Below are 6,464 nucleotides of genomic sequence, written 5' to 3'. Positions count from 1 at the left end.
TTTGCCAAGAATGATTTCTCAGGTCTTACTACTCCCTTTCTTCTTCTGCTGGGTTTAGATAAATCTCTTTCTTAACTGGGCTGGAGGGGGAGAGGTGGGGATAAGAAGAGTTAACACCTACTCTCAGTGGCATCCTGAAATCAAACAAGCTCATGAGCGCCAACTGTTAAATATTCAGGAATTTTGCAAGCACTTAGATTTGACCTCCGTACTTGACATCAGTTGTAGTGTAAGTATTTATATCATGGGAATCAATAAATGCCACAAGTTAAGGCTTCCTCTCCTCTTCCTCCATAGAAGGCCAGCTGTTAAACATCTGTCTGCAGTCCACTGCCTTCTCTCCTTTCTCAAGCACCCTTTCAGCTTCTGGTTAAGATTTAAAAGGTTTGTAGACTATTTCTATCCTACTTCATGCCCCACCTCCAAGCCAAATGAAGTATAGCTGGCTATTGTTTAAGTTGGTGAAAGAAACAGGCAACAGGAGAAAGATAGGTAGAATAATAAACATAAGTTAATACTTCCATCTACATAGTAATTTCCAAATTTATGTGATCAAGGAACCTAATTTTCTAAAAGAACACCGATATACTTTAGTAACTTGGGGTGGGAGGAAGCCTAAATTCTGTTAAAAAAAAAATGTTTAAAACTGTGCATGCTCACAGATAGCTCAAAATTATAAAGATAATTTAACAAATCTTTCCAACTGTTTTAAAAACATTCTGCAAATCCATACTCAACTCTTTAAACTCAATTTTTGGTTGGAGTGAAAATAACAGAAACCAATAAAGAAAACATTACTCTTGTTTCTTTTTCTAACTCCTCAACTCAATGATGTATTAACATTCATTCAACAAACACACACTAAGGTTTACTATATTCTAGGCATTGTTCCAAACAATGAGAATACAACAGTAAACAAAACTGATAAAATTCCTAAAGAGATGTTCTTTCTATGAGACTAACAATAGTTTTCAATTACTATTCTCTTCTCTTACCTGTTATCTCCTTAAATAGTATATACAACTTTCTAGTCAGCCTTACCCTAACCCTAACCCTTACATAGTGCTCATTTCATCAGTGAAAAACTATATATCCAACACTAATAAACCTGTGAGTGTCAAAAGGTACAAATGAATCTTAAATGCACAATGGCATGTGAAAGAAGCCAGTTGGGAAAGAGAATGCTGTATGGTTCCAATTATATGGCATTCTAATATGATAGCAATGGTGAAAAGATCTGTGCTTGACAAAAATTCAGGTGTAGGGAGAAGAACTGAACAGGTGAAGCACAGGGGATGTTTTAGGGTAGCGAAACTATTCTGCATGGATTGCAGTAATGGATAGGTGGCCCTATATGTATGTCAAAAAATCCACAGAATTTTATAGCACAAAAATCAAGCCTTAGTATGCGATTTTTAAAAAATCATTTAGAAGGTTGGAGGATCCCAGGTTGAAATACGGAATTTGATACAGAAATCTAATCCCATTACAAATGAATAAAACAACTTTACTAAAGGGTATGGGAGGAAAAGATGCTGATATAAGTAGTTTTGGAGATGAATGCAGTCCATAACACTAAAGGCAAAAGGAACTACACAGAAGAATATGTATTGATTGTTAAAGTTGTTTTCCATGGGAGTATTTATCTTAGTATTTTGCACTTCAAATTTAGTGCAGCTGCTTTAGAAACAATGAAATTATTTACAAATATATAACATGCCATATTGTTGAAAACATTTAAAATGCAGAGAGCTCCTATAATTTTATTATATTTTATTAACAAAGATTGCCTTTAAAATACTTTATGTTACTATAATACCATATATTTAAAATTTTTATAGAGCAATATAAAAATATTATGTTGTAAAAATTCTCTATTGAAGTTACTTATTAAGTCTGGGGACTGGCTGATGCTTTTTGACCTTATTCTAAAGGACTATTGCACAAATTTTCAACAGTCTCTTTTAATACCGTATTTTTTTTTCCAGGCCAATCTCTATGCACTGTCACCTTTTGAAGAATTTGATATCTTCAGGTTACAAACACGAGAGACACAAATGTCAAAATCTTGACATTGCCCTTGATTTCAGGCCCCAACACCTTCTAAACCAACCCTGGTCATTTATGTCCACTCCCGGCACCCCAATCCACCTCATAAATCCTCAGTGACTCTGTCTGGGTGTAAGAAAGTCTGAAAAAGGAGAATGGTGAAGAGAGAGAAAAAAGCTGGAGAGTCCTGTGAAGTATTAAGGACTATTGGTGATGGACAGGGAGGCCTGGCATGCTGCGATTCATGGGGTTGCAAAGAGTCAGACACGACTGAGTGACTGAACTGAACTGAACTGAGAGGTCAGCTTCCCTGGTGGCTTAGCAGTAAAAGAATCTGCCTGCAACATAGGAGACCTGGGTTCGATCTCTGGGTCGGGAAGATCCCCTGGAGGAGGGCATGACACTCCACTCCAGTACTCCTGCCTAGAGAATCCTGTGGACAGAGGAGCCTGGCAGATTGCAATCCATAGGGTCACAAAGAGTTGGACACGACTGAAGCAACTAGAGGTCAGCACAATAAAATGAACTTAACACTAGTTCTTATGATTATTTTTTTGCTTCCTACCATTAGCAGCTGGGTCCAGGCAGAGTTGGTGGGGAAGGTCAAATTTAACCAGGGTTTGGATTTTGCCAAAGTTTCTAACCTTGCAATACTGGGTCAAGGGAACTGAGTCTGTGCACAACTGCTTAGCGTGAGTGTGATAACGGTAATCACTGTTTACAAGTTATGACATCACTGTCCTTGTATTTGTCATTGCCCCAAAGCAACATCCGTTTCAGATGATTTGTGTCTATGCCCCCAAACCGAAGTCATCCTGCCACTTGCAAATTAAATGTCTCTTTTTGTGGGAAGTGAGGAGGCTAGTGGTGTTTGTGTTAGCAGTGAGCACTGAATTTGTTTGTAACTTTACGTATGTAACCTACACAAATAAACTTTCACCAATAAACATCTCACATTTTCACATAAAAAATAAGGGTGTTACTGTGAAAGACTTTTAGGGAAGGGTTGGGCCCTTCAGTCAAGGTGTCATAACTGTTCTCTAGCAAACTTCTTGGTAGAGAGTGGCAAGCAGTCAGCACTCAAAGTCAATGGAAATATCAATCTCATCCTGTATTTCACAAAACACAGATTTGTTTTAACTGCAAAGAAAATAAACAACTCAAATAAACAGGCTTAGCCAATGCCACCTTTTATATTTGAAGACATTGCTACTCTAGATAATTTAGTTCGAGGTCACCCCAATGGTTAAATCATCGTCAATTTTCTCTTTAGAGCTCCAATTGCTCCTCATTAGGAACTTCCACTAATAAGCTCTCTTAGCCAGACATCTATTGACTCTAGCTCCTCAAAAGTGGCCCTCACTAGCCCACTGGCAAAATAAACACCAAATGCAAAACACTTTTAATCTATGAAATGGGGAGGGCCATTTCTCAAACATTTTATTACTCAAAAGTAATTTCAGTTTTCAGAGTTAAATCTACTAATGCATAAAAGAGCAGGAAAAGATTTTAAAAACTGAAAGGACATACGATCTGATTTTTATCAACTGAAAGAGAGATGAATTGAGAGAAGGAGGCAAATGGGGACAGGATAAAAGAATCCTATGTCTGAAAATTTTGACAGAGAGGTGACACATTTGCCAAAATCAAGTATTTATCCTAGGGGGAAAAGAGAAATAATTTTGGAATAAAGTATTCAGGTGGTACCTAAAAGTGGTTATTAGATCAGTCATTTAAAATTGAACTTACTAGTCAAGTCAGTCAAACACATAGTCAAAGACTTCTAGTTTTTTTCCATTTGACCATGAGTAGTTTGTTTTGATATGTGACATGAAGGGAAAATTCCTATGTGAGGGGAAAAGAAGAAAAATTATAGTCGGCGTCTAAATATTGTCCGCCAGATGAATGGCTCTTTTTTTTGGGAGATTCATGGACCTTTTTAATTATGCAAAGGATGCCCCAAAATCTATACAGGGAGCAGTGAGGCAAGAAAAAAAAAGGACAAATGTCTCTGCATGTTAAAGTGTAATGACAACTGTAATTTACTTTAAAATACTTCAGCACAGATAGAGCAACATTACGTGTCAGTAAGGCTAAAGTACAACCTGGCACTTTCAGATGTTCTAAATGGGATTTCACTCTGAATGATGGAAGGAAGCAGGGGACGCCCCACCCTCCAGAGAGAACTACTGGTGACCCTCTTCTCTGATCAGCAACTGACACGTTGTTAATGAAATTTGTAATTATCAGCATAAATGAAGCTAGAAACAGACTCTCACCAGTGAAAACAGTGCTACTCAAGATTTGTAAATTGGCCAAACTGCTTTTGCACAGGGATTGGCACACTATGACCCACAGGCCAAATTCGGGCTCCCTTAGTTTCAGCATGACCGGTGCACTAAGAGTAATCTTTATAGCTTTTAATGGATGGGAAAAAAATTTTAAAGACTATTTTCTGACATGTGCAAATTAGATAAAGTTGGGTTTTGGCATCCATAAACAAAATCTTATTACAACATAGCTACAATCATTTGTTTCTCTGTTTTCTGGGGCAGGAATCAGCAAACATTTTCTGTAGAGGGTAAGAGAATATAAATACTTTGGGCTTTATGGGGAAAAGCATCTCTGTCACAGCCTCTCATTCCCCCCTTTTCTTTTAGGAGAATTATGTTGCCTAGGGAAAAGGGCGTCGTTCTCATTTCATAACAACTTCCGAGCTGACAAGGGGCATTGTCCCTAAATTGGTGAGGCAACATATTCTCCTAATCCTCATATTGAGGATATCTGATCCAGGGGCCCCAAATAGTAGTTGGAGGAAGCTACAGCAGTAGCAGGAGTTTGAGCAACCATTTGTAACTTAAAAGCTTTCATGCGGCTAGAAACAAATCCAGTTATACAATTACAGATGTAGAGAGCAAACAGCAAAAACACAACATTCAGAATCATAATTAAAAGTCACATTATGTCCATAGTTAAAGTGCAAAGTGTTGCACCAGTCTATTTTAGGGTTGGTAGATGTCATCAGATGAAGAAGAAGCATCGCATGTGATTGTTGTCGAAGGTATTCACAGACTTGGAGAAAGTCTTTTTCTTGAAGTGGGGATGTCCACCACGGGAAGCCTTCCATTGACGAAGAGGGGAGCGCTCCACAGACCCAGCAGTTTATCCTTTAGATCCTCCCGAGCTGCATAGTTTAAAGTTAGGAATTGAGAACAATCGTGATCAGGTGTTTCACTTTCCTTAATGAGAGGGTAACAGGCAGGAAGGCCAGGGGTCTCCAAATGGAGGAAATAGCCTGCAAGTGTCCGACATTTTTCTCTCTCTTAAGCGGCAGGAGGAAACAAACTAGCAATATTTTTTTCCTTCTCTATACAAATTTAAAGAGAGGTTTCTCTTAAAATACTGTGTTGCCATAATGACACCTGGTTTCGCCTCAAGTTAGCTATTCTTGAGCCTAGAGATAACCAATGCCTTTTTCTTATGGAAATGTTTGTCTTAAGCTATGCTAATGTACTACGCCTTTACCCCAAACTCTGTCTCCAAGTGGGTTCCGCCTCTTGGCCCAAAACCTACTTGACAAACCAGTATGTTATACTCAGATATTGTTCCCCTAATCTATGTAAATGAAACTATGTGTATGGTGGTCTGCCCTTCTTTAAGATTCAACTTAATTATTTTATGGCCCAAGATAAACCATTTGGTGCCAAGATTATCCCAAAATGCATCTTATGGGCGAGGGGCCTGGTGCTATTCTGAATTATAAGACATTCCTTTCTTTCATTAACAGACTGCTAGTGACTATATAACATCCAGCTGAAGACTAGCAAGGGGGTACTCTTTCTGCCCCCTTCTGATGCCTATGTCAGAAGCTTTCTCTATCTCCTTTATACTTTAATAAAACGTTATTACACAAAAGCTCTGAGCGATCAAGCCTCGTCTCTGGCCCCGGATTGAATTCTTCTCCTCCGGGGGCCAAGAATCCCGGTGTATTCGCGTGATTCAACAACAACCTTTCATCTTGGGGGCTCGTCCGGGATCCTTCAGGACAAGGTAAGGATGCTTGGAGCTTTAGTTCTTTGTTCTCTTAGCGAACACGTTTTCTGCTGTGCTTTACTAACTCTACCGTGTGCTTGTGTGAATGAATGGCAGGCCCTGCATGAAACAAGTAAGGGGCCCTGCTCTGCGGTTCCACAGTGATCTCATACGGCTTATGGCAGAAACCTGTCGGGGCGTTATACCGACCTGCCAATGCCAAGAGGCACCCAATGTCTCCTTCGGGAACTGACCAGAAATGGGCAAAGCGTGTGGACCGAACTCTCCTTTCTCGGTCAAACTTTTCGGTCTCTTTGACCATTTCATAACTCCTTGGGAATTAGAAGTACTAACCTAATCTATCGGATCATAGACTTTCAAGA

At 39.1% G+C, this 6,464-nt stretch overlaps 1 long non-coding RNA gene across 1 annotated transcript; it reads left to right on the top strand.

The window, feature by feature from the left end:
* Window positions 1-235: 235 nt before the first annotated feature.
* LOC123333101 lies at window positions 236-2,192 on the top strand. Its single transcript, XR_006550253.2, has 2 exons — window positions 236-384; window positions 1,989-2,192. It is a non-coding gene; the product is annotated as an uncharacterized LOC123333101 (long non-coding RNA).
* Window positions 2,193-6,464: the final 4,272 nt, after the last annotated feature.

The sequence above is a fragment of the Bubalus bubalis genome, chromosome 4 (genome assembly GCF_019923935.1).
Source record: "Bubalus bubalis isolate 160015118507 breed Murrah chromosome 4, NDDB_SH_1, whole genome shotgun sequence".
Lineage (NCBI taxonomy): Eukaryota > Metazoa > Chordata > Mammalia > Artiodactyla > Bovidae > Bubalus > Bubalus bubalis.
The sequence above is the reverse complement of the archived record's forward strand: the minus strand, read 5'-3'. Positions and strand labels throughout refer to the sequence as shown.